The sequence below is a fragment of the Agelaius phoeniceus genome, chromosome Z, assembly GCF_051311805.1.
Source record: "Agelaius phoeniceus isolate bAgePho1 chromosome Z, bAgePho1.hap1, whole genome shotgun sequence".
Classification (NCBI taxonomy): domain Eukaryota; kingdom Metazoa; phylum Chordata; class Aves; order Passeriformes; family Icteridae; genus Agelaius; species Agelaius phoeniceus.
This window is the reverse complement of record NC_135303.1, coordinates 19,986,445-20,014,270: the sequence shown is the minus strand read 5'-3', so window position 1 is coordinate 20,014,270 and position 27,826 is coordinate 19,986,445. Positions and strand designations below refer to the sequence as shown.

The 27,826-nt window shown below is 41.3% G+C and overlaps 1 long non-coding RNA gene across 1 annotated transcript; it reads left to right on the top strand.

Moving 5' to 3' along the window:
• Nucleotides 1–5,080: 5,080 nt before the first annotated feature.
• On the top strand, nucleotides 5,081–27,584 carry LOC143692050 (uncharacterized). The gene is made up of 2 exons (XR_013179928.1): nucleotides 5,081–5,651; nucleotides 25,895–27,584. It is a non-coding gene; the product is annotated as an uncharacterized LOC143692050 (long non-coding RNA).
• The last annotated feature ends 242 nt before the right edge of the window (nucleotides 27,585–27,826 follow it).

Below are 27,826 nucleotides of genomic sequence, written 5' to 3'. Positions count from 1 at the left end.
TTACCAGACTCTGAGGTTTTTTCCTGATCTACTGAGAAATCTGTGTTTGGTGAGAATGATGTGATCAATGAACACATTGAAAAATGAACACATTGAAAAAAATCATCATTATTACTTACCAAGATAACTGTTTAAATGTGGTACTTTAAACTTCATCATATTCCTTTTTATTTATGTTATTCAACTCCCATTTTAAAAGCTGCATTTACTTCCATGTCAAGGAAGTATAAAGGGAGAAAGTGCAGTAGAGCATCTGTTTGAGAATTGCAATTTGAGAAAATACATTAATGACAGAATTTAAATGCTTTACTTTCAAATAAAAACCATGTTATAAAAAAATTTAAATGCTTTACTTTCAATTAAAAACCATGTGTTTCAGGTGATGTTCTCCTTACATTTCTATTAAAAGTTACTACCATAGGAGTACAGCATGAATATTGAACATTAAAGATAGTAATGTCTGGAGCGGAGAGCCAGATGAGTGCTAAGTGCTGGAGCTAATGAATATATATTTTAGGGCAAAATTGTGTTCTATGCAATTCCCACCTTTTTTTCTTTTATGGAGAAAAACCAATATTTTTAGTCATTTTTAGAAAATGTTTGCAAATGTTGCTGTATTTTCTGATGGCAGTCTTTATTTGTCACTGTTCACTGCATTGTTGTCCCACTTAGTCAAAATTTGCTGACTTAGACAGTGCCTTATATATAATACCATGCTCTATCTTCCTTAATTAATGTGTAATGAGGTTTATCCCCAGCTGTCATCTAAGTACCAATAAGTAAGTAAGTAAGTAAGTAACTCAGTCACTCACTCACTCACTCACTCACTCACTCACTCACTCACAAAAAAAAAACCAAAAAACAAACCTGACCCAAAACCAAACCAAAATCAAAACAAAAGAAAACTAAAAAACCCCGCATGGGTTGAGATCAAAACAGTTTGATAACTGGGTGAATATAATTGGGATTTATTAGGAATAAGGTATGAGTGTTTGGAGTGAAGCTATGTGAATGGAGAGAACTGAAAAACTTATGCTGAGTAATATTTACAGAGATAAAACATATGAAATCAACAAAGAAGTCCAAAGTAAATAGGTTGAGATGAGCTCTATTTTTGTCATAAATGATAAAATAAATTTGCAGAAAAGACTGTAATTTCTTTTATTTATTTATTCATCACACTGTATACTGAAAAATAAGCTGAAACTTTGTGTTTCAGTCAATACTGTATCTACAAAACCACCTGTAGAGAGCTTTTTGGATAGTTGGTTAGCTGAGAAAGGACATTTCGATGTGATACCAATGGATAAGGATAGGGGAAACAAGCTGGGAACTGAGCAACCAGTGCCCAATTACTGACGAAGGTCACAGTGACCTTCCCTGAAACGGGAAGACGGGGGAGAAAATCGCTTGCCAGAAAATGTAGTTATCTTAGGTAGAAAAGTTAGAAGAATGTAAACATAGAAGCAAAATAATTGTTAGAAGATAGAAGTAGGTGTGGTTGATCTAAGTGTGCTTTAACCAATAATGAGCTCAGCTTTTGCAATATGTATAAGCTTCATTAACACCAATATAAATATGTGTGGGGTTTCAATAAACTTCGGGATTTGCTATTCATCGCATATGGTGTGTCGCATTTCTCCCGCCGTTCACGACAACCACCCAAACTGGAACTAAAATGTTCCATGATAGATCCTTTGCAGAGAAGCAAACAGAAGATTTGAAATATTTTTCAGGTATGGTTGGGGGTCCTCAGCAGTGCAGAGAGAGCTAAGATAGAGTTGAGCTAAAGGCTGTGGAAAGTACTTGCAGAATGCCATGCCAGCACAGAAAAGCTTTACCTTGTGGGGAGGAGATGTAATGTGGGAGATGCCCTGCACAGAGAGGAGCCTGCTGGAAGCTGCCAGACACCTGAACAGTGCGTGATCACCAAATATAAGGACATTAAAAAAGTGTGTTGCTGACATGGCAATGTGTGATTGGTCACTTAGTGAAAGATACTGTATAAGAAAATACTGTGTCTTGAAGAAGTGTATAAAACCATTTTTTCGTTTGTCTGAAAAAATGTCTCATTATCCCTGCTGGTCTGAGTCCCTGCCTTGGTCATTACACAGGATAGTTTTAATAACTGTGTTATTTCAAAAGAAAATGTGCTGATTTATAGTTGTACCACAGTCCAATACTCTCTGACTGGGTCCTTTTAGATATTCCACAGAGGGAAGGCTATATTTAATGTAAAATTTATTTATTTGAAGATGATGTTACATGGGATACCTGTTTTACTAGATAAATCAAATGAAACAAAGTAATGAAACAATGAAATTAAATGTACTGAAAACACAATAAAAATGTTGGTTAATCAGTCACTCCATACATTATTCCATGCTGCATTGTGGTATATTTGAGGGTACAATTGCCTTTTGCCATCTCCTGTGAGCCTTCTTCCATATTAGGCTTTTATTTGTCAGTAACAGGTTACTGTACAGCTGGTACTGCTGATAGTGGAGCCCTGGAAAATGTTAAAGATAGACTTTGAAAATGTTAGGCTTTGTGTTTTCTCAGATCACTGCACCTGCGTAAGCAGTATGATAAATGATATAATTGTTAGATGTGATGATTGTTTAGTAATTAAATATAATTATTGTATAATCATAAGAAGAATCATGAGAAACTATGTTAGAAATTTAAGGGCGAGAAGCTATGTTTAGCTGAAATCTGTGTATACAATAGAACAATATAAGTTTAATAATTAACATGAAAGTTATATAAAGATAGGGTATAAAACACGTTCACCTCGAATGTATGGTTGGAATCAGATTTGGGTGGAAATTACTCCAATTCCCAGAGCTCTTAAATAAAAAGCACCACATGTAATCGCTTATGTAATTATGTGTTTTTGAACACTAATGCTGCAATTTTATTTTCCTACTGCCCTCTCTCACATTTTCTGAGAGGAAAAATGGTAATGAGAATAGAATGCACAACTCAGGCCTGCAACTTATCACCAGGAGAAAGAGAGAGAAAAGAAGGTAAAATGGAAAGACTGTGTTTAGTAAGTATGTATTTCAGTGGAATTAGTTTAAGTAAGGCTGTTCCCCATGTTTTGTGTTCAAGGACTGTTGTGTTGGTTCAGATCATTGGCCAAAGACTTGCCTTGAGTAGTGTCCTGCAAAGACTGCTCTCTAAGGCTTGCTACAAGGTAATGCATCTGCTGGTATTCCTTCTCAGGAATCAGTAATTTTTTGACATCCCGAGCCAAGCGATCACATTCATTAGTCCCCATGGACTTTTGTTCCACTAATTCACCTAATCAGTTTTTTTTCAGATTAATTTGTACTTTTGGTGTTAATGACCTCCTGTGGAAATTAATTTCCCAGTCTGATGTGAAGCACATGGTGAAAAATCATTTCCCCTTCAAAAAAAGCCCAGGAAAATGTTGCCTGCTCATTTCAGTGGGAGCCTGCCAGGTTGTTTTGGTGCTAAAATGAGTAATGAATAGTCTGTACTTACCTTCTCTGTACCATACCTGATTTTGCAGGGATGTATCATCTATTGCTCTTATCCTTCCTTCATTTTTCAGGTTTTACAGTTCCTTTTCCTCTAAAAATAATGGTATAACTTCAGCCATAATTGTTACTCTTCTCTGCATTTTTGTGCTTCAGTATTTTGAAAAAGGCTTACAATGCACGTAGTGTTCAAGATATGACAGTACAATAGTGATATTTTCTGGTCTATTCTTCCCTAACATTTCCTAGATTTTTGGACTGAACTGCTCACCACTCCTGCCAAAATTGTGCTATGACAATTTTTCTCAGCTGACAAACCAGAGTCCCAGGTACTTTTCCTTTTGTTCATCATTGTGCATTTTTCACTTCCGCATGTCCTCTATCCCGCTATCTCCTCACCAGCTAATTTCTAGAAACATCTGCAGGGATCTTAGTTTTGTCTTTGGAAAATTTTCAAGCAGCAGCCACCTTAATCCCTGTACTGGGTGCAAGTGCCCCGGTGCTGGTGGCTTCAGAGCCACCTCTGAAAGGGGAGTGAGACTGCTCTGTGCTGTTTCAGTTGGCACCAGTGTGTTGCAGCTTGAATTGCTGCTAGTAAAGTCCAGGGTAAAGAAACAAAAAGGGCCTTTGCATAATATTCACAGATGTTTAATTCAGCTGCGGTGAGATCTTCAGGTCCCAGACATCCACACACCCGGAGGGTCCAGCTCTCTCCTTCCAGGGGCCCCTGGGGCTGACCTTGGTCCTTGGGCAGTACAAAGGTGAGGCCCAATCAGGGAAAAGGGAGGGAGTGGCTCAGGAGCATCTATGTTCAGGCGTAGGAACAGGGGAAGGAGCCAATGGGGTGTAACTTAGGAGAAGCCCCTCCAGGGCCTCCACACCAGTGGACCCCTTTTTAGGCCATATCTGAATCCTTCAGCCAGAGTAGTCATGCCTTTGTGCAAAAATATTTAAGGAAGTGAAAGGAACAGTGGGGAAAGAGAGGAGGAGGAAAGAAAGCAGGACTGAGAAACAATGGTGGGATCACTATGGTAAGAGAAGAAGGAGGTGCTTCCCCAAAGAGACTGTAGCTTCCAGAGGACCCACAACAGCATGAAGAAAAACCATGAAAATAAGGAGTAGCAGTGAAGACAATCCTGACCTCAAACACTGTGCCACTCAACAGCCTCATTGTAGGGAAAATGTGTAGCCTGTGATGCTATCAGGACGCAGGAATCTGGAGTGAAAGTGAGCGTGGGAGTGGGGGGGAGATGTTTTTCTCTATATGTGTTTTTGGTTTTGTTTTTATTTCCCTAAATGATCTTACTCACTTTAGAGAGATGATTTTGAAATACCAGAGACAGGTGGGCACAGCAGCTAGGAAACACCCTGTTGTGAAAAATTACATTTTCAGCTTTATCATTACTCCTAATCTGTTGTTAATAAGAGGATTATTTATCCATTCTTTTTATCCTAAGAAAGTGTGCTGGGGTGACTTTATGCTGGTATCCCCATCATCTGTCTTTTTGCTCAGAAATGGGTCCTGTAGCTTTAAGCTTGTCCTACAAAGAGAGAGACAGGGGAGCGGTGGAATATTTTCGTAGTTTGTATTCAAAACACAGAGAGATAAAGAGTGCAGTGCTCTCCAAGTTCTCAGCTTTTGCAGAGGGAGAGACAGGGAGATTTTCTTTGCTTTTTTTCGCTGGTTTTCCTCATTAGCTATGGTGAGGAAGGTTTTCCCAGGACTGTGTCTTTTTTTCTGGAACTGTTCGACTTCTCTCCAGTCCAGAACACCAGAACAATTGCCTGGGGGTGTCCTCCAAGCTGCTCTGTGGCCTGGACACTGGATCCGAGCCTGGAGGGATTGAGAGAGGCTGAAGAGACTGAGACATACTCACAGAGGACTCTCGGAACTACAGAAGGACTCTCTCTGAATTTGCCATCTCTTCAGAGCAATGGTCTTATGCTGTCTGTTTCATTGTTTACTATTATTCATTTTTTTTCATGCTTGTGAATACTTTGTTTGTTAAATAAACAGGTTTTTTACACTTTTCTCCAAGGAGATTTTTCTCCCGACCAGTTGGGGGAGGAGCTGCTGGAATTCGTTTTTTAGAGACCCCTTAAGGAAATTTCCTCCTAAATTTTGAACCAAAGCAGGACAGAAAGGTAAGTTTTTCTTAACTGTCTTTAGTGATGGATATGTTAAAATTTGCTTTAATATGGGAATAGTACATTATCTTGCTTTTGCTTTATTGCAACCATTTCTCTTTTTTTGTTATAATTTCAAACCATTTCCCTAGTAAATAAACCAGAGTCAGCAATCCTCTACAATACTCTGAAAGGCCTTTTTAAGGTTGGTGAAATATAGCTTTGTTTCTGATCTGTTGCTGATGCTTCAGGAAACTTGAAATTATGGCTACTAATTTTGCAGTTCCACATTTGAGTTTCTTTCTTACTTTTGACTCTTCCACTTTGGATGCTGAGAATTTTTTACTGTGTATTTCATTGATTAGATTTATTTCATTAATTTCATTAATTCGATGGCACTGATTAGATGTTCTTTTTAGGATAATGTGTTAGACTCTTTCCTCAGAAAAAATGGTTCCAAGGTGAGAACTTGTGAGGCAGCTCTCTAGAGGATTCTCGTGCAGAAGAGATTTTATATATCCTATCCCTTCATTCTGATGCCAGCACGTTTTGTCCGTTTAGCAGTACTCTAATGCAGTGTAATGTCAGTGTGAGAAACACTAAGTTAGACCACGTACCACGAAACATCCATGAATGCAAAAATGTCTGTCAGCAGCACACTTTGCAGGTCACAGCCATCCTTAGTTATGTGGTTGATCAGTTCTTTTTTTTCACTATAAAGCTGGGGGAACATGTTCTGCATTCCTGATTTCTGCAGTTTTTAGCTTTCAAGAAAAGAAATGTAGTCCTGCATTCTTTGAAGGACAGACATGAAAAATCCTACTCTTCCTCCATGGAACGACAATGAAATACTATGAAATACTAGTGATGTTTTCAAAAACTGACAAGCACAGAGCTTGCTAGATGACACACTACACAAAGATAACAGGTAAGCCTAAAATAATATGATCCCATGGCCTGAGCTCAAATTACTGACTCCAAGTGTTGGAGTACACCTTGTATTTTAAAATGGACCTAAACTTGCTGACTCATTTATCAAATCTGCCTAAATCATATCAGACAGGCCTAAAGAGAGTGGTAAGGACCATTCCCAGTGGCTCTATATTTATCAAAAAGAAGTGTAGCAGTCTTACAGCCAGCCCAGCCTTCTCTAAGCATGCAGAGTTGGTAAGGCAGCTAAGCCCAAAAAACTTAAATGAGAAAGGGGCAACTAAAACAATCTGGCATGAATAAGCCTGCTCTAAAACTTTATATTAAATTCACAAGGCAGGCTTACAGAGAAGTGTCAATACTAAATTGTCATTTACTGCATTCAGATCAGGATCCTTTACCATCTAAATAGGAGATGGAGACCATCTGCTCTTAGTGTGCTCAATACATACACAATGTATGTACTTTTAAAAGACCTTAGTACCTAGTAATGACTTCATTTTATCTGAACAGCACATTATTTACATACAAAAGCTACATTAAAAACAAAGAGATGATGTAAGGCTACTCCAGCTAGAACCCATAATAAAAAATTACTAGTTCTGCTGTGGACTCTGTTAAAAAATGTAAGAATCAAAAATGTAAGAAGATAAGAACATCCATGAAATTAAATAAAGGATTATCCTTATTTGCGAGGAATCAGAGAAAAGTATTTACAGTGTTAACATTTAAGATAGTCATAAAATAATATTTGGTACACTAGTGCTTCAAAAAACATAGGCAAATCTCTTGTCCATATATAAGGTCACATCTGGTCTGTTTCTAGCTTGAAAGCTATGTGACTTGGTGTATATCTGAATATGTATATACAAAATTACATATTCATTTATATGTGTATAGATACACATTGCTTCTTCATTCCCCTCCCCCCCCCCCCCAAAAAAAAAGGTACTGGATCCAAAAGGAAAAAAGATACCTCATGACTATGACTCCTTGTAGTCATTTAAAGGGAGGAGAAATGGCTACCTTTTTATGGATCTGCAATTTTGGACAAATGTTTTCTTTTTTCAGTTTGAATTTAGGCATGCTAATTTAACACATAAATTGCAAGGGAAATCATGCTTCTTTCAGGAAAAGCTTTGAGTGATTATCTTAAACCCAGCTAGCTTTGAGTTGCTTCATACTAAGGAATCTTACTTTTGAAGCTGTCACCAAGCTTTCAGATTCCAAAAAACAAGGCAGGTAAGACCATCATCTCTTGCAGAATTATGATATATGCAGGGATTGCTTAAAGTTTAAACATTCCCCCCTGGTTAAAAAAGCTGACATCATTCTTACTCCAATACTACCCATTTTCAGCATTAAAGAATGTTTTAATTTTTTGTAAAGCTCATTACAATCTCCCAGGCTATGCTCAAACTTGATTCCATTCTTTTCCTAAAAGGAGGACAATTTTACCATTTTCTATTTTATTACTTCCTTGCTGATTTTCACATCTTCCCAAGTTAAATTTTAAAGCAGTGATTCCAATGCTTACAGAATGCAACTGGCTTACCTTGAGGTAAAGACAAGAAAATAACAGATACAACCACTATGAGAGTGAGTCCCTGCAGTGATGATGTACTATGAGAAGAGCTTAAAAAATATTTGTAAGGGACATTTAATTTAATTTTTCATTCAGTCCAAATTCCTCTGAAATTGTTTTTCAATCTGTAAGTCCAAGTCCACATGTTATGTTACCAGGCAAATATTTTTTAATAAAAGCTTCTTCAAGAATTTCAATTTACTAGTGAGAAATTTGAAAGGACTGATGATTCATTATATTTTATGACATTTGACATGACATTAAAATATAATTTCATTGCCTTCATACTTTATTTTATGTATGTATATATAAGTTGCATTTGTCCAAAATAATGTCAAATGCCTTCTGGAATGCTTTTTATGTAATTGCCTGGGCTTGGGTATTTTGTGAAGGTGTTTTTTTTTGTTTGATTAGGTATGTTTGTTTGCTTGTTTGGTGCGGTTTTTGTCTGTTTTAATTGGTTGGGTTTTTATTTTTTTTTTAGGGATGAGTGAGTGGGTGGGTGGGATTTTGTGTAGCTTTGTCTTACCCAATTACAATATAGAAATAATTTTATTTTTTGCATAAGTCCATCAGAATATAGATACATTCTTAAAAATGAAAGAAAATTAATTGAAAGATCACGCTACCGATGCCTATGATACAGTGAAGTACAGTAAACCAGCAGTTAAGTTAGGGTCAAAACATCATCAGGCAGAGAAACAGCTTTCAGCAGTTGTTTCATTGTCTTTTTCACCTCACAGTCATCACAGATGCAATTTGTGTCACCACAGCAAAATATTGAAATAATGTTATCATTAGCAAGACAATGTAACTGTTTCTGCCGAGGTAAGCACTCTAGAGCTAGGAAATACTACTATCAAGCTGGTCACACTTTGATTTAGTTCCCATATTTCCTAGGGAAAACATAGTAGTTATTACCTTACTCTTCCTTCTACTTAATTCAGTGTGTTTTGGTCTCATAGAGGACTGGAATGAATTATAATATTTTATGTAAGAATGAGGCAAGAGAAAGGCTCTGGAAAGTTAGATCCCTCTTCATTTGGCCCTAGGGTTCCTTCCAGTAAGCACTACCTTATTTACTGGATAATACAGTAGAGATCCTGTGGCTATGCTGATGCAAAACATATCCCAGTTCTCCGGGCTATAGCATAAGGCTCCAGTGTTGTCATGTGTTAAAAGATTTCTCTTAAACCTTGTAGAGTTTGGCAAGGGATGACTAACATTTTTCTGTCAGGTACCATTCACAGATGCTGCTGGGGATGGGGACCTGGGTCACTCTGGGTATCTTTGAAAGAGGAGAAGAAGAGGAAGGGGATTGGAGGGCTCTTGAACCAGGATTGCAAACCAAATAAATACAGACTCTGATTTGCAGTAGCAAACACTTCTTTACTGAAGTCACCAGAGGTGTACTTGTGCACAACGAAAAGGGAAGTCTCTGATCCTAGCACTTCAGTGTAGGTAGCCAAATGTTTTGGCCAATTCTGATATCTCTGCATTTCGAATTAGCGTCTCTTCCTTACCTCAAAGCTATGCTGTGAAAATAATTCATTGTATATCATTGTATAATATCATTGTAATCCTAATGATAAAGATCAGATAATTCCTGAAAGTAGGTTATTAACATTGTCCACAGAGCATAATTTGAAAGGGGGAATATTCAATTGAACAGTATCTGCTACTAACACTGAATGAAATGGGAGACTCCTGCAAAATGTGCACTCAGTCAGATGAACTACGTTTACATAGCAAATACTCATTCTGCTATTTTCTAATTGTCAAGTAATTAATTTTGAAATCTATTAATTTTCTTTTAACAATTTTGTGGTTATTTAATAAGCAAGCACACTACAATTAATATACAAATTTCAACAGAGACATGCCAGTTTGAGAAAAGGCATTTGATCAACACTGGCATTCCACAATTGTGAACCAGGTTACCCAATTTACTGAGTACTAGTTCCAGTAAAAATGCTAGATTCTTTTATTTGTCTTGAGACATGAGAATGTGCAAGTAACAGAACTCATGCCTTATATATAAATCTATACCTATCCAGCCAAAGAAATCTGAAGAATTTAAGCCTTACTCAGAGCTGAAAAAAAAATCAGTTTACTTAAATACAAGGATTTACTGACCAATTTAGTTAAAGACAGATAAAGATATTTAGTTAAAATTATTTAAATGTACAAGAAGAAAAGGAAAGTAGCAATTCATCTTAAATTACAATAGATCATTTTTGGAAAAAATCTGCAAAGTAACAAAATTCAATACAAAAAGGCTTTTAATAACGTTTTTTAAAATAAAATAATTTCAAAGTAAAACATAGTAACTTTTTTCTTACTAAATCAGCCATTTTTTCAATATTTGAAGCCTAAGCAAATGAAAACATTGGACTGTATTGTTCCACTAAATATAAAGCAATGCTTTACATTGATGAATTTGTTTAAGTGTGATGACATATCTCTGTCTATTTTCAACGTAGACTAAAGCCATTTTCAGTGTTCTTGTGCTGAATCATAGACCAGTTCAAGAGGGTAATGATGTATATAAAATAAATGCACTGTTATAATGGCTATATGATAATACATTAATTTAAGTAGGCTATTATGTCCATCTTAGTTTTAATGTGTGACCCACTAAACTTCTTTTTCAGAACTATACCACCTATTTTGATGTAAGCTGTCAATGTAATGTTAATAGAAAAACACCTTAGAATAAGTTGAAAACAAAACCCAAATACAATTACAATGCATTTCAAGACTCCTGTAAAGGTTACAAGAAGAGTTTTGGAATCTGTCTTCTTGGAAAGTTTTAAATTTAAATAGAGATTAATTCAGAGAATTATCACGGAGCAGATTCCTTGAGGAAAAACATTGTTTTGGGCAGCATTTTCTAGATAACATTGCACAGCATAGGGTAAACTATGGCAGTAGTCCATTGAAAAGTGTCTTTCATGCTTAATTTGACATTTGAGAAATTGTCCTCTGCTGATGAATTGTTAACGGAGATCTATAGGTCTAGCAGGCAGAAACATTTTTCCACTGAGCATCCTTTCCTGGTGTAATCCTTCCTGAGAAGCATCTAAAGAAGCTGTAATTACGGGAAAAGCATTCATTTAAATAACTGTCAAAAAATGATGATTCTGAGCCTGGTCTCTTGATCATTCTTGGACAGGCTTTGCCTCTGTCAGTGAAGCCTCTGAGAGCCTCTGGGCTAGGAAAACTGAGCTTTGCTTGAAGACAACCTTATCTAACAATTGCTGAATTTATTTGAAGCAGATCAGTTTCAATAACAGAAATCCCACAAGAGTCACCCAAGAAAGGTGACCAATATGTTAATCAGAAGTTATTTGTGATTCATATACCATAAATGTATCTTCGGCCATTCTTTCATAGAACAGAGGGAGAACTGTAATTTTATGTAGTGCTGTTGTAGTCTGATTTTGGTAATGAAGTACCAACTTTCACACAACATTTCCTATTTAAAGGCCTCACTCTGACAGTGACATCTGGACTGAATTTCCTCCTTCCCTTGAGGAGATGAAAAGGAAAATCTTGTGTGTTTGCAACAATGCTCTGACAGTGTTACTCTGAAAAAAATCTTTGAAACTGTCATCACACAGAAATTTTTATACCAAAGTGAAAAGGATGTGCCCAAAAGCCTCAAAGAAGCTAAGTATTGTCCAGGGCGCACATAAGTTTTTACTTTGATACCTTCACTCTGCCTAAAATTCCACTTCTGCAAATTTTCCTGGATTTGGTTGTATTGTTGGTGACTTGAACTGAACATTTCACATAGTGATGAGTAGATTTCTTATATGTGAAACATTCTGGGTACATTTTAGCTTCACTTCTGACCCCGAACAGGTTTTGTCTCACTGAAGTCTATGAAATACACCAGACTTAAAAGTGGCAAGTATTAGGCAGATTTTGATGCTCAGTTGTCAATAAATTGTAAATAAGAGAATTTCTGCTGCTCAGTCTGGAAATAAAGACCACAGACATGAATGACCTTTGGTTGTAGAACAGTTCTAGAAGAGCTTCCAAAGCTGTTCTTAGGGAAAAGCTTAAACATCTAAATTGAACTCAAAGTGCTACATTAAAATATTTGGTTATCAAGCTTGATAATACTGCAGTTCCACAAGGTAGGCAAAGTGCTCTTGGAATGTTTTTTTCAAGGTCCAAAGTTAATTTAAAAAAAACATTAACAGGCAGACTTTATCTTATTTTATATTGAAGATTCACACTGTATTCCATCTGGTTCATGGTTTCCACTAAGGAAAAATCTCTATGAGCCAAACACACAATGAATGACAAACGAATAACTAAAGTAAGTAGTTTATCAATTATATTAACTTTTGTTTGGTTTTTTTTCCTTTTATAAAAAGGTTCAACTCAAGTTCATATTTTCAAACTGCTTTTAAACTAGTGGTTTTTTTAACCCCAGTCAGCATTCAAGGACCACACAGCCACTCATCTGCTTGCCCTCAGTGAGGACGGGAGTCAGAAGGTGGTTGAGATGAAAAGCATGATAATAAAAGAAATAAAATTAATAACAACAACAGCAACAATTGAAACAACAATAATAACAATTGTAATGATAAGAAATGAGAGAGAGGGAAGAATAAAACCCAAGAGAAAGAATTGATGCACAATACAGTTGCTCAACATGCACTGAATTATGCCCAGCCCAACAGTGCTCACCCTCTCTTAGCCCACTGCCCCTAGTTTATGTGCTGGGCATGATGTTAGGAATAACCCTTTCCAATGACCCGTTCAGGTCACCGGATCTGGCCATGCTCCCTCCCAGCTTCTTGTGTAGCTCCTCATTGGTAGAGCATAAGACACTGATAAGTCCTTAACTCAGGGTAAGCATTGCTTAGCAAGAGCCAAAACATCAGTTCATTATCAACATCACCTCACACTGAATCCAAAGAACAGCACCTCACCAGCTACTGGGAAGAAAATTTACTCTATCCCAGCTGAGACCAGAACAAGCAACATCCAAGAATTTCTTCCTTGTTAAAATTTTTCCAAGTATTATTTAAATTGTAGTAAGTTACATTTTATTCCTTGTAGAGCTACACAGATATGTGTAATTTATTTTTACTCTAATACATCTTTTCATGCTCAGGTATTCTTAATTTATTTTTTTTCCAAACAAAGTAGAAAGTCTTTTAATTTCTTTGATTGTTTGTTTTCCAAAAATTACTACTTGTATAGAATCTATCAGATAATGATACATTAAAAATGTTAATTTGAGAGTTCTCCAAGGCTTTAATTCTCAGGCTTTCTCTAGTAACTCTGCTACTCTGTAAATGCAAAGACATAAATCTGGTATACAAAGAGTATCAGCAGTGCCATGTGGCTGTAAGATCTTTTACTTGTCAGTTCAAAAGATAGCTACAGACTGTAGCTAGAAAAAAATTGTCCTAGCAATTTCCCTTAGTCTAGTGCTTGCTTAGTTTATAGAGTAGTGAATATATTTAAGTTATCTAATAAAATTTCTGCTGATTAATGGAGAACTTAGCAAGATAATTTTTAATGAAAATTATTGCAGGATGAGGAGATACTTTTTTTTCTTTTCTTTTTTTTTAATTGATATTTTACCCTAAGTTTTAATATCTTAAAGGAGTATCTTAACTGTCACATTTCTCATTGTATTACTTGAGAGCAGTGGAGGATGTCAATATTTTGTGTTTAAAATCCAATTCATTCAGCAACTACTCTTTAATAGCTGAAGAATTCTCTGGAAGTGGAAAGCTATTCCTACTTGCAATTTTCCAAGCCAACATCCTCTTTAACAGATTTCCCTCTAATGAGATTTTAATTTTTTTTCTTTTCATTTTTCATTATGGTATTAGAAGCAGATTTTTATTTCACAAGGGCAAGATTTTCTATATGCATTAAAACTATACATGCATGGAGAGTGAGATGTGCTTAGCCACTTTTAGTCTTTCATCATTTCTTTTCTATTTTTAAGCCCATTGACCAATCAGCAAGTGTATATTGTCTTGGTAACACAATACTACTAACTGAAGAGACCACCACTTAGAAATCAGCTAGGGCCCAAACTTAATTGTTGGAAGATTTAAGCAGCTGAATGAAAAGCTTATGCTGGGATTAAATCGCTGAAGACCAAAAATGCAAATGAAAACCAATCAGGTTTCCTCTTACCATTACCTCTTCATAAATATAAAGAAATTGTCTAGTTCTTTAGCACTATTGGTTTAGGAAGACTAAATGCAAACTTATATGTTTGTGTCTTGGGCAGAATCTTGGAATACTTGTTTCCTTGCTGTGTCACACACTTCTGCAGGAGTCAGTTCCTCCAAAGACAATTTATTTTGCTGTCACTGATCACAATATAAAACATCAGCTTCCCAGAAGCAGCGATATATTGAAAAACACTAGGATGGTGCACAGTGGTGTTAAATCTGCCACAGATTGGCTGGTGCATGAATCGGGGCGGTGGGGGGACATGTAACACTGGTGAAGCATGTATAAATGAGTTAGGAAAAAAGGATTTTTTGGTTTTACACCTCAGATTGATCAGAACATATGAAGAACTATACATGTCCACACTCCTGAATTAAACTTTAAGATCAGAAAAGAAGGCAAAGTAATTGTATTCAACATCACAACACAACATGCTTTTCCATTTTTAGGAACATGCAACTGGGGAACATATTTAGAAAAATACCACCCCCCCCAGAAAAAAAGCTCTGTGTAAAATTGCATCTATGAAACTAGTGAATTAACCTCACATCTTAAAATGCAACGCACAAGGTTTAGCATGCATTTTCAAGCAGGGACTGTCAGGAGTCCTAAACACAGCACTGGTTATTTATGTAATGTATACTAAAAGGCTAGTAACCAAAGTCACCTGCAGCTGAAGCAGTTGTACTGTACCTGCTGTGGTGTCTCTGGGAACTGTGACAATCCATCCACCCTGCCTCAGTGTCCGTGTGTGATAGCCCAGTCCTTCTAGGAAGATTGTCAGATTCTCAAAACAAAATGCTGCACGGAGCTAGTTGATTCTCCTGAGAGAAAAAGTGAACAATCATTTGTTATGGTAACTTACCTCTTTTATCAAATTATAATATTTATAATTAAAATAAACATTTATTCCATCTTGGCTCTACTTTCAACAACCTCCTTATTGGTCTGTCCTTAGCTGAAACAGACTAACTCAAAATGCCCATCTTCCTCTTATCAAAAAACAAATCTTTAACCAAATCTGGCTAGGACTGTTATCTCATATGAAATCTCAAGAACTGAATATTTGGTCCAATTAATTGGAAAACTGTTGCAGTGTGTCCCATTTCCTCTCACCTATCCCATCCCCCTTAGGTACGCCAACCTTTCCCCCTCCCCCTTTTCCCTCCTGCCTGGAAGCTGCTCATTAATCTAAACCTTCCAGCAAGGCGTCGTGTGATTGGCAGATGCCCCCCAGGCCTGGGCTCATTGGTTTGTCCTAGTGTCCACATCCCCTGAGCCTTCCCCTGCTCACACCTGGTTGGCCCTCACCTGTCCCTCCCCTCCCCCTGTCCCCGGGGCTTAAAAGGACACGAGACCAGGCGGTCGGGGTCTCTGCTGTCGTTCTGTCTCTGTCGTGGTTCTGTCTCTGTCGTCTGTCTGTCTGGAGCCGTTGCCAGATTCAGAAATCTACCATGCTACAATAAACTCTGGATCTAAGCTACACGGCAGAACCCGCTCCTTTTCTCTTCACTGCTGTCTGAATCTTTTCCACCAAAGGTAAACTGAGTTCCTATTTTGCCTGGACTTGTTCTGAGCGTCCAGCTGCAGCACCCAGCCAGCCAAAGGCATCTCTGGGGTGAAAAATGCCACAGCTGCCGCCTTTGGTCCAGCAGCGCGGCCAGACGAAGCCAGGCAGGACACAACCCTGAAACATTCGGGGCTTAATATTTAATAGAAAACAGTGGTGTAGTTTCGTTTCTGTGATTCTAGATGTTTCTGTAATTCCAGGGACAATTCTCTGTGAGAGAGGAAATTTTGCACCATTGTGTTCTGGTAAAAAAAGGTGACAACAGTAATGTTCCCATTAGTGTTCTGCTCCTATATATTTAAGGATATGCTGGAAGCTCACTTGCTACAGTAGTTAACTAGTTACCAGATGACCATTACTGAGGCCAGTTGCCATAGAGCAACCTCTGTCCACACTGTTAAACTCTTTAAAAAGCAGCCACAGCTGCCCCCTAGACTTGTTGTCCTACTCCACACTAACTTCTAATGCATACACTTAAAAGATGAGAGAAAGCCCTAATTGACACAGACCCCCAAAAACCAAATAAAGAAATATAGACCAGAAGAAATAATGGCAGTGTTTTTTCTGATTACTTAGTAATAGATAGGATTGAATTCAATTGCCTAGGAGTTTACCTTCTCCATATTGTACCAATACAATATAACCGTATTGTCTTCTGTATTTTAAACCCTGCTACATCTCCCCAAGAAGATCTGCCTGCTTTGGAGAGAATTTTCAAATTTTATGGCTCTAAATTGTAATGCATGAGCATTTCTTCATGTACATCAGACCCTTTAATGTGCACATGGCAGCACCTAAATTAGATTTCTTCTCTGAAAGGTAATGCTTTAAATACCTTTATGATATCCTTCACGTTCTCAAAAACTAATAAAATCCTTTATGTTTTGCAGTGACAGAAATTACAGACCCTCTAAGAAATGATTTAACAGCATCTTCTAGGATAAAGAAGCTGTCATTAATGCTTGTTTTCTCAGTAAGCAGTTCAAAATAACTTTGTAAACAAATAGTGAAATAGTGTCATTTTCGTTCTTCAGAACTTCTCTCTCTTCTGCTTCAACAGAAGCAGCTGGAGCTGTAGTACAACAGGAAATGAAAAAACTGCCAGTATCAGCACAGCAGCTGCTGGCATTCTACAAGTTTTCTAGGAGTACCTGTTAGAAGAAAATACTCTGAAGGCAGCAAAAGTAAAAGAGAAGAACAGGGTTTATTGCTACTCTTAGGACTGAAAGAAGAACTTGGGTATACTTTAAATGAGGATTTCTACATTGAATTGACTGGTGATAGTTCACTACAAATGTACTCTATAGGTACCAGAAGCAATGATAAACTGTAACCAGGATAAACTAGACCAAGTAGCCAGTATGGGCAACTGAGAAGCTGCTGAAAAATGTACCTGTCTTTTTATACCTCTCATTAGACTGTACTGAAAAGTGTACCTGTCTGTTTAGACTTCTAATTGAAGCACAGACTTCAAGTTTGTACTACATACATGCAGAATTCAGGTTTTTAACTCAAGTAATTCCCTATTTATAAGAAGACAAAGTTCTTAGCTGTGACAGTTTCCTACCATCTATGAGATTATAGATGGGAATAATCTTTGCCCCTGGAACATGGGAATGACCTTGGTCCATGTGTATTCTGAAAGACAGTGCTGCAACTGGGTATTTTCTGCTTGTTATGGTTACCAGATGGATCAACATTTCTTGGGAAACAACAGTGAGCAGCTTTAAGTAAAGGGTTTGATTTTTGTGTTAGTACCAAGTCAAAGTGAATTTATTGCCCATATGATGATCTCCCCTCTAGTATTAACTACAACCCATATCTCATACAATAGTGGAAAAGGAATTTTTCATTTTACATTTATATTGTTGCAAAATTGAGTGGATATTTTATATATTACACAAAAATATATTAAAACTACTTTTGGCAGCTATGTCCTATGATAAAGATTATTTGAATCCCAGAAGGGAAACAAACTCCTCTGTGGGAACAGGTATATAGTAATTCATGAACTATGTCAGGGTTCATGTCTAGTAACAGAAATTGCTAACAGATGAATAGAGAAATTTTATCTTAAAATGTGTAATCCTAACTGCCATCTAATAGGACTTTGATCATAACCAGAAGTCTACGTATTCCAGCAATCAAAAGACCAGATGAATAATCCTAAAACTTGTTCTTTGGCTTCCAGGTGTCACACTGCAATCTATCAGAGAAAAACACTAATAAGCTCTGAATAAGTCAATAAATACAGAACCAGATTGGCAAAAGTATACTTATTCTCTCTTCACCATCCTTCATATATACGTCATTCAAAATTATTTGTGTAAATGCTATAAAAAAGCTGTAAAGTATTTATGCAAATGCTGTAAAAAAGTTGTAAAAAGGCTCTAAAAAGAATTCTTGAAATCATACTGAAAGAATTGAAATGTGCTATATTTTTTGTTGCCCTCTTATTCATGAGCCATATCCACCATCTTTGCAGTACTGAGCAAGCCAATACCATCCTAAAGTCACAAGAACTGATTTTCAATATCTAAGAAAAGAAACAGAATAGCAAAAACAATCATAAGTTGTCACTGAGTACAAAATATCCCACCCATGTTAAAAAGCAGCTCTGAGTTGGATGTAGGAACTGATGATGTAATGATTATAGTATCAATAACAACTGTAACTTAAACTGAGTATCACTTCACAAAGAATCTAAAAATGATAAAGAAATTACATGGGAGAAAGAAAGCTAAAAATCTACACTAGTCTATGGGATAAATTTACTTACATAATTTGCAGCTTTAAGGCTAAACAGAGCACATTTCTTTAATATAAAAAATAAAATTAGTCCCTTGTGCCTTTTCTCTACTTTTTAGAGTAAATAGCAGATAAATATATGTATATACATCTCCTTTTCATCAACACCAGACATGGGGTACACAGGACATATGCTTAATTTTATGAATTTTTAAGAAGTGAAGATTGAATGAAAACATTCCTAAATATTTGCATCTCAGAGAATTCTTGCTGTCAGAATACCATTCAAATGTATTTATTTATTTATTTTAGATTTTCACCTTATCTTTCACATAGTTCTGCTATAAAGTGGCATGTCTATTTCTTCTGTCATATTGGAATTTATGCACTTCAAGCTTAGTCTTAATTGGGTTTTTTTTGGTTGTGGTTATACTGTGAACCCAGTTCCTCTTCCTGGTTGCTAGCACCAGTATGTAGGTATCCAAATATTGAATTTAATAAGACTAAATGTGGGAGGAGGGGACAGGGAAGTTGGGGCGGGAGCACCCTGGGATGATTCTATCATCGATCACCTATAGCCCACTCCTTCCCTTCTGGAAAATTCCTCGTTCCCCACTCCCCCATTGGACCTCCCCCCAAGACCACCCTCTCCCCACATTCCTATAGGTGCACCCCCGATCACTCCACCTTGTCTCCTCCTCTGCGCCCTTTCCCCACTGGTTGAATTGTACCCTGACCCCGCCTACCCTCTCCCCTTTATAAACACCGGTCCCACCCCCCGTTTGGGCCTTGAGCTCACCCCGACAGCGGCTCCCTTCAGCTGTAGTTGCACCCCTGCTTTCCTTCCCTCCTTAAAACCTCGGACCATCCACTTATAAACCCAATTGGATCTGCACCGGTGACTCAAGTCCTCCTTCTCCCTGGTCCTGCCATTTGATATACGTCTGGGACTGTGCGCGTGGTGGAAGAGGTGCAGCCGCTCCTACAGGACCCATGAAGGAGTGATCTGCCCACACCCACACAGGATGTTCCCCTGCGAGGGGGACAGCCCCACACCTCGCGCCCGAACTACGGGCTTGGGCAGTTTTTCTCACCCGCGTCCTGAAGAGCGTCTCCTTGGCGCCGTGGCTCCATGAGCGGCAGCAGCGGGACAAAAGCACCGTTCGGCTCCAGCACCAGGAAAATCTGTGCCTTGATTGTGCGAGGACTGCTTTCTCCTCACCTGCCAACACCCCTTCCCTGCTTCGCTCCTGACCTGCCTGCAGCTCCGGGGGAGCGACTGCGAAGTCAAGGGACCGGCGGGAGCCGACCAGCTGCTTCAAGGCATTTTCCTTTCGCCTGGGACTTCTTCAAATATTTGGTGAGTGAAACGGTGCCAAGCGGCACCCCCACCCGAGCTCGTCTGTTTTATTTTATCCCGTTTGCCTCGTGAGTGGATTTAGTGGCAATGGGAAGCAATCTCTCCTGTGCCCAGAACGAGTTCTATCTCCCAAGTTCAGAGCCTCCTTGTTTCGGGGAACATTTTATTTTTAAAAATGGACATTAAAGCTTTTGTTCCTTTTCTGTTTGAACATTTTCCTGAGATTTCTCAGGAAGATGCCTTTCTGTTTTGTTTTGGGGGAAAGTGGGGAAATGTATTTATTCGGAACAAGCTAAGGGGAATTTTAGGGTGGGAAGATTCAATGCTTTATTTGATCCAATTTTTAAGGTGATAAAGGAAAGGGAAAAGGTTGGGGTCCCCAGTTCCCCTTCCCCGTGTTCCTCCCCATCCATTCCTAAACCCTCTTCCCCTATGAGTGGGACAGGATACAGATCCTGCCCAAAGGTACAGGGTTGCTACCGTCTCCCTGCTGCCTCCTGTCCCACCCAGTCCCTCTCCCAGCCTGGGACCAGCCACCCCAGTCTGGACCCTGCCCTCACTCTCAGTCCTAAAACCCCTGCTCCCAGTTCAGGTCCTGGTTTACTCCCCAGTTCGTGTTTGCAAAATGGCGTCAGCCACGTGGCGCCCCAAGATGACGCCCTCCCACCTCTCCCAAGTCCTCCCACCTCTCCTCTGGCAACTCCCCTCGCGTTGAGTTCTGCCCCCGCGTCGGCTTCCGCTCTCTCCCCCCGCCCCCTTTGCTCATCCCTGGGGTGGGGCTTTGGTGGGTGGTCCTACTCCCCCGGAGGGCCCCGCCCAGGAGCGTGACGGCGGCCCATCAGGCCACACCCCCGTCTCCTGTCCCTTCCGGTTCCCACGGTACCGGGGCCGGAAGTGGGCATTGCTTAGACCAGAGGGAGGCCATCTTGGCCTGCTGGGACCCCCTTCACTGGGTCCCACCGGTCAGCTGGAGACCCTGCGTCCTAGCCTGCGCAGTCTCATCCTCCGAGAAGGATGGGACGTGCTGCACTCCCAGCCCCAACATCAGGCCGGGCAGCAGCTGGGTGTGAATCCGGGAGGAGGTGGTCAGGGACGGGGATCTCCAGCTGGCTAGGGTGACTGGGTGGTTGCTTCTGTCATTCTGAATCAGAATGGGAATGCATGGTGGGAGCAAATCCCTTACCCCGAGCTCAAAGAGCTGCGAAAGGCAGCCAAGGACTGTGGGAGAGGTTCCCCCCTATTGCCAGTTGATGTACTAACTGAAATTAAATTAGCTGCCAAAACAGCACTTTTAAAGACCTCGGACAGCTCTACCCCTTTACAAAGCTTCTCAGCCATCTACCAGGGAGTCGATGAGCCCTTCATTAAGTTTGTGGACCGCCTCCAAGAGGCCATCAAGAGACAAATTGACAGCATGGAGGCCAGGACAAGTTGCTGCGAAAGATGGCCATGACCAATGCCAACCTGGACACCAAGAAGGTACTCAGGGCTCTTCCCCGGGACCCTGAGCCTTCCATCACCCAGATGGTCACTGCCTGCACCAAAGCCACTTCTGTTAAGCAGATTGTTGCAGTTGTGGTAAGCAAGGGTGTTGGTCGGGGAGGCAACAGTCACACTAAATAACATCCCGTGTTTTAATTGCAAGCAATTTGGCCACATCTATGCCAACTGGCCCTACCCCCGTCCGATGGACGCATCACATTCTTTGCGCCTGTGCCTTCTCTGAGAGTGCCTGTCTCTGCTGCTCCTCGTCCACCATGGTTCCAGCAGCCTCCTCGGTGCCCAGGAAACAGTTTGCTGAGCATGTCCTGGCCCTGTGCGACAACACCAAGTGGCAGGCCGCAGCAGCTCCATACCATAAACAAGGACCAGTTCCTGGATGGGTTGTTTCCAAGGCTTGGAGTCCCTAGAGCGGCTTCAGGTACTTTCACAGGACAGGACAATTAAATCCAAGCCTTTGCCGAGTCTTTCACAGCTCTGTCACCATCATGCTTGCAGACAAGGACTTTGTCAGGGTTCCGGCAGGCTACTTGGAGGTTCCTTTCCTCCAAGGGCCATCGAGGTGCTGATCGTTGGGGACAACAAACACACTCCTTTTGAACTTACTGTTATCCCAGAGGTTGTTACCATTCACCCTTCCAATGAAATAATTGGCAGATACAGGAGCGGACGTCACTATCATCCCGAGAGTAAGTGGCACCGCAACTGGGAGTTGGTATCCCCTTGTGGCACAGTCTGCAGCATCAGAGGAGCTGTCAAGTCTCTCAGGAGCAAACATCACCTTAGAGGGGCCTGAGGGTCAAGTTGCCATGGAAAGGCCATTTGTCACGTCCTGTGACATCGCTCTGCTAGGCAGAGATGTGTTCTCACAATGGGGGCCCGCCTAGACATCCCTGATGCTAAGTGGGATTTTTAGCTTGGGCCACTGCTGAGCACAGCACCCCACCCCTCACCTGGAAATCACACGATCTGGTGGGGGTGGAGCAGTGGCCCCTCCCAGAAGAAAAACTAAAAGCGCTCAATTACTTAGTTGAGGAGCAGTTGTACTTGGGTACCATCTTACAGCCACTGGAACACCCTGGTCTTTGTCATCAAAAAGCCTGGCAAAGACAAGTGGTGGCTGCTCCAAGATTTACATAAAGTCAATGAAGTCATCCAGGACATGGGCCTCCTCCAACTTGGCCTCCCATCCCCCTCTATGCTCCCAAGAGACTGGCTGCTCGCAGTCCTTGACATCAAGGACTGTTTTTTTTAACATCCCGCTGCATCCCGCAGACACTCCCTGGTTCGCCTTTTTGGTACCGGAAAGAGCTGTACAAATGGTATCATTGGGTCAACTTGCTTCAGGGGATGAAAAACAGCCCTGTGCTCTGCCAAACTTTCGTGGCACAAGTGCTTTCCCCAATTAGAAAACTCTTCCCTGAGGCAATCATACACCGTTACATGGACGACATTTTGGTGTGTGCACCCACTGAGAGCTACTTGAAAACTGTGCTGGAGAAGACCATGGCTGCCATTGAACGCGCAGGTCTCCAAATTGCAGCAGACAAAATCCAGATGTCCAGCCCATGGAAGTACCTTGGCTTCCTCATCACCGGAAGGGCCATCACTTCTCAGAGCCTTACCATCTGAAATGATCCACGCACCCTACACGACCTGCAGCAGATCTGCGGCGTCATCACCTGGATTTGGCCCTTCCTGGGTCTCACCATCAAGGAGTTGGCCCCCCTCTTCAGCCTTTGGCAAGGTGACCGAGACCTTACCTCTCCTTGTGCCCTGACCCCAGAAGCCCGGAAGGCCCTGGAGACAGTCGCAGGTGCTGTAGTGTCCCGTCAGGCCCACCGCATGGACCAGTCCCTTCCCCTGGAGGTTGCAGTCTTAGGTAAGGTTGTAGTCTAAGGCGCCACATTTCCATGCAATAATTTTTCAGTGGGACAGTGGCTCTAAAGAGTCACTGATTGTCATAGAGTGGCGGTTCTTCCCCACCAGACGCTGAAGACCGTAACATCCCTACAAGAGCTGGTGGCACAATTAATCATCAAAGCTAGAGATCGCCTCCAAACCCTTGCAGGGTGTGAACCAGCATGCTTTTACCTACCTTTTACCTTAGATTATTTGGACACATTTCTAAAAATTAATGAACGTCTCCAATTCACTCTAGATAGCTACCCGGGCCAAATTTCCACCCATTACCCAAAACACAAATTCTTTAAAGATTCATTATATTTGGCTCCAAAAACATACAAAAGTAATACACCTATCAAGGATGCTCTCACAGTGTTCACTGACGAGTCTGGGAAGTTCTGAAAGTCAGTGATCACTTGGAGAAATAAGGACATTGGTGAGTGAATGCAGTGTCCAAATGGTTGAAGGACCTGCCCAGATCGCAGAATTTGCTGAGGTCGTGAGAGCATTCCGGAAATTACACCAACCTTTACATGTGGTGACCGATTTGGCTTATGTTGCTGAGATAGCTCAGTGGGCAGAACATGCCCTACTCAAAGATGTCCAAAGTGAGAAATTATTTAGCTTGCTCTCAGAACTGATTTTGCTACTTTCCCACCAAGAGCAACTTCACCATATCATGTGTGTCGGGTCTCACACAGACCTGCCTGGACCAATCACTGAGGGCAACTGGAGGGCAGATCTAGCAATGGCAGCACACTCTAACCCTACCCTGCACACCACTCCTGACATATTTCAACAGGCTCAGTTGAGCCATCACTTTTACCATCAAAATGCACCTGCTTTATGTAGACAATTTGTCAGTGGAACAAGCCAGAGCCATTGTGGCAACTTGCCCCAACTGCCAAACCTTTTCCCTACTTTCCACGCCAGTTGGGGTCAACCCGAGAGGCCTAGGAGCCCTCGAACTCCGGCAAACAGACATAACACGTTATGCCCCCTTTGGAAAGCTCAAATATATCCATGTGTCTATCGACGTGTTTTCAGGGGCAGTGCTTGCGTCGGCACACACAGGAGAGAAAACAAAGGATGTAATCAAACATTTTCATATGGCTTTTGCGACCCTCGGGGTCCCCAAAGGTATTAAAGCAGATAATGGTCTGGCATTTACATCCAAACATTTCAGAGACTTTACACAGCAATGGGGAATTGCCCACACCACAGGCATTCCTCACGATCCCACAGGGCAGTCCATCCTGGAGCAAGCACACAAAGAGATAAAAAAGCTGCTGGAACAGCAGCATGATACAATTACTACCTCCCCTATCCAGAGACTGTACAAGGCCATATATGTTACGAATTTTATGAATTGCTCCCAGAAGGAGCCCAATCCCCCCATTATTAGACATTTCCCCAACAATACATATGCACATCTCAAAGACAGACCACCTGTGCTCGTCCACGACCCAGAATTTAAAGGTCATTGAAGGGCCCTACGCACTCAATACGTGGGGGAAGAGGATTTGCTTGTGTCTCTACAGGCACCGGACCCAAATGGATCTCAGGGAAATACAGCCATACCTTGATCGCGTGCTGGAAGACCTACCAGCCAACGAACCAAGTCCATCATTTCACTTATCCTGCCCCCGAATCAGCCTTTTCATGAGAAGAAGAAAGAGGAAGGGGACATAACCAAACCTGGTCGCAAGGGTGTTGATAACGCAAAGATATGTCCCTTCGATCGACCAGACGACCATTTCAAATAATGACATACCCCCACTATTCCCTAAATACTGCTATTAACAAGACATTCTACCTTCCCTTGTCCCTTGAGCACCTATATCACATCATGTGTGTCGGGTCCCACTCCCCTCCCCATGCCCCTTTGTTCCTCCCCTGTCCCTTCCCCACCTTCTCTCTTTTCCAACCTAAAAAGAAGGGGGAGGCTTCAGAGGAAGTTTGAGATACGGTTGACATCAAAGGGGAAGACCATCTTTTTGTAATGAATGTATATTTCCCATGAGTACAAGCTTGAGGTTGCAGGAAGAAATCGGGAAGTCTGAGATAGGTTGAAATTGTTTGGGTCCATGCTCTTGAGGTCACAGGGAGAAATCAGGGGAAGTTTGAGATAGGTTGAGGTTGCACTGGTCCATGCTCAGATGAAGTACCTTCTGAGGTCCTTGCTCCTAATGGTGTCTTTACACCTGTCCAGTGAACATGAGATGTCACCAATCAAGGTTTTACGTGTGCCTATCAAGGCATGAAGGAGCTCCACTATGAGCTCAGTATAGTAAAGGATTTGGATTTGCTGGGAAGCACAGAGATTTCATGCAATGCCTGTGTGTCTCTAGGAGTGGTGACAGGGAGGAATGGACTTGTTTTGGAATGAGTGCGCATTTCTCAAAAGAAGGGATGGTAAAGGATGATCTTTTTTTTCCTAAAAGGACAAGTACACCTTGTACGGACGAAGAGAAGAGAGGAACATATCATCATCGCAACAATCTCAGGAATCCCCATCAGTGCAGCCAGCATTGCTGCCTTTGCCTGTGTCCTTGTATCCATCCAGGTGACTTCTGGCTGGATCATCCCTCAGCCCAACCAAAACGTCTGGGTCATCTTGGCAAAGTCCCTACTGCAGGACAACTTCTGCATGGCCATGGGAAGCATGGATGATCTGCTATCCATGTGTCTGGTGGGAATCCCCCTGTCCAAAAATGACTACCCTTTGTAGGTAGGAAACCCAACCCTGTGGACACCTGGGACAAATGGATGATGCCTTCCACATGCCTCACAAGAGCCCCAAGAATTAGATCTGCTGGGCTCCACTAGGGCAAACTAGTATGTTAACTTTGAGCATAAGGCAAGACCCAATTGGCAATAAACCACAAAACCACAAAGCAAAGATGTCTCGCCAAATGACAAGAGGTACAATACAGCTGAATGATGCAATTATACTAGCACCACACCATCCGAGTCCATGCCATACCCCAGGGTGCTTCCACGGGGGGTGTTTCTCATCTGCAGCGATTGGGTGTGGGCAGGAATCCCTTCCAACATCAAAGGGGGTCCCTGCAGGCTTGGCCAGCTGACTACCCTCACCCCAAATACTACACTATTACACAATTGGAAACAGAATAACAAATTGGCACACCAAAACAGATCCTTTGAAGAATTCAATCGGAATTGCAATAGCCAAATTTATAATTGGGGAATGACAAAGAGGGAAAAAATAGCCAAATTTATAATTGGGGAACGACATTTTTCTGCCTTGGGTTGCCACTGCAAAGGCGGTCAGTGAGCTTTCTCACCTGGGGTGTTGGCCTAGTAAGCAGGCCAAAGCAGTGTCCGCTGCACTATCTGATGTACTAGCAGACAAGGAGACCACCAGACACGCCACGCTGTAGAACAGGGCTGCTGTCGACTTACTGCAGCTCTCCTATGGCCATGGGTGCAAGGACTTTGAGGGACTTTGCTGCTTCAACCTGTCTTCACACAGCAGCTCTATCCAGGCGAACATAAAAGGATTACTGGACCAAGTAGAGGTCACTAAAACTGAGAAAAAGGTGGCCGACTGGTTGGACAAACTGTTCTGACAATGGGGGATTCCTGAGTGGGCCTCCTCTATTTTAAGAGACCTGCTGTGGATTTTCATCATAGTAGGGATTGTTGTGATTGCCATCTCATGCCTCAAGAAAGCCATCTTAAAGGCAGTAAGCGAGGCCTTTTTAATAAATGGAAAAGGGGGAGATGTGGGAGGAGGGGACAGGGAAGATGGGGCGGGAGCGCCCTGGGATGATTCTATCATCGATCACCTATAGCCCACTCCTTCCCTTCTGGAAAATTCCCCGTTCCCCACTCCCCCATTGGACCTCGCCCCAAGACCACCCTCTCCCCACATTTCTATAGGTGCACCCCCAATCACCCCACCTTGTCTCCTCCTCTGCGCCCTTTCCCCACTGGTTGAATTGTACCCTGACCCCGCCTACCCTCTCCCCTTTATAAACCCCGGTACCATCCCGGTTTGGGCCTTGAGCTCACCCCGACAGCGGCTCCCTTCAACTGCAGTTGCACCCCTGCTTTCCTTCCCTCCCTAAACCCTCGGACCATCCGCTAATAAACCCAGTTGGATCTGCACCGGTGCCAAGTCCTTCTCTCTGGTCCTGCCGTTTGATGTACATCCAGGCCTGTGCGCATGGTGGAAGAGGTGGAGCCACTCCTATGGGACCCATGAAGGAGTGATTTGCCCACAACCACACAGGATGTTCCCCTGCAAGGGGGACACCCCCACAACCAAAGCCTGCTTCAGTTTAGTTGCATCATTGGTACTCTAGATGGAAACTCTAGTCCTTTTAACAGTCAGCAATACACAAAGCAAG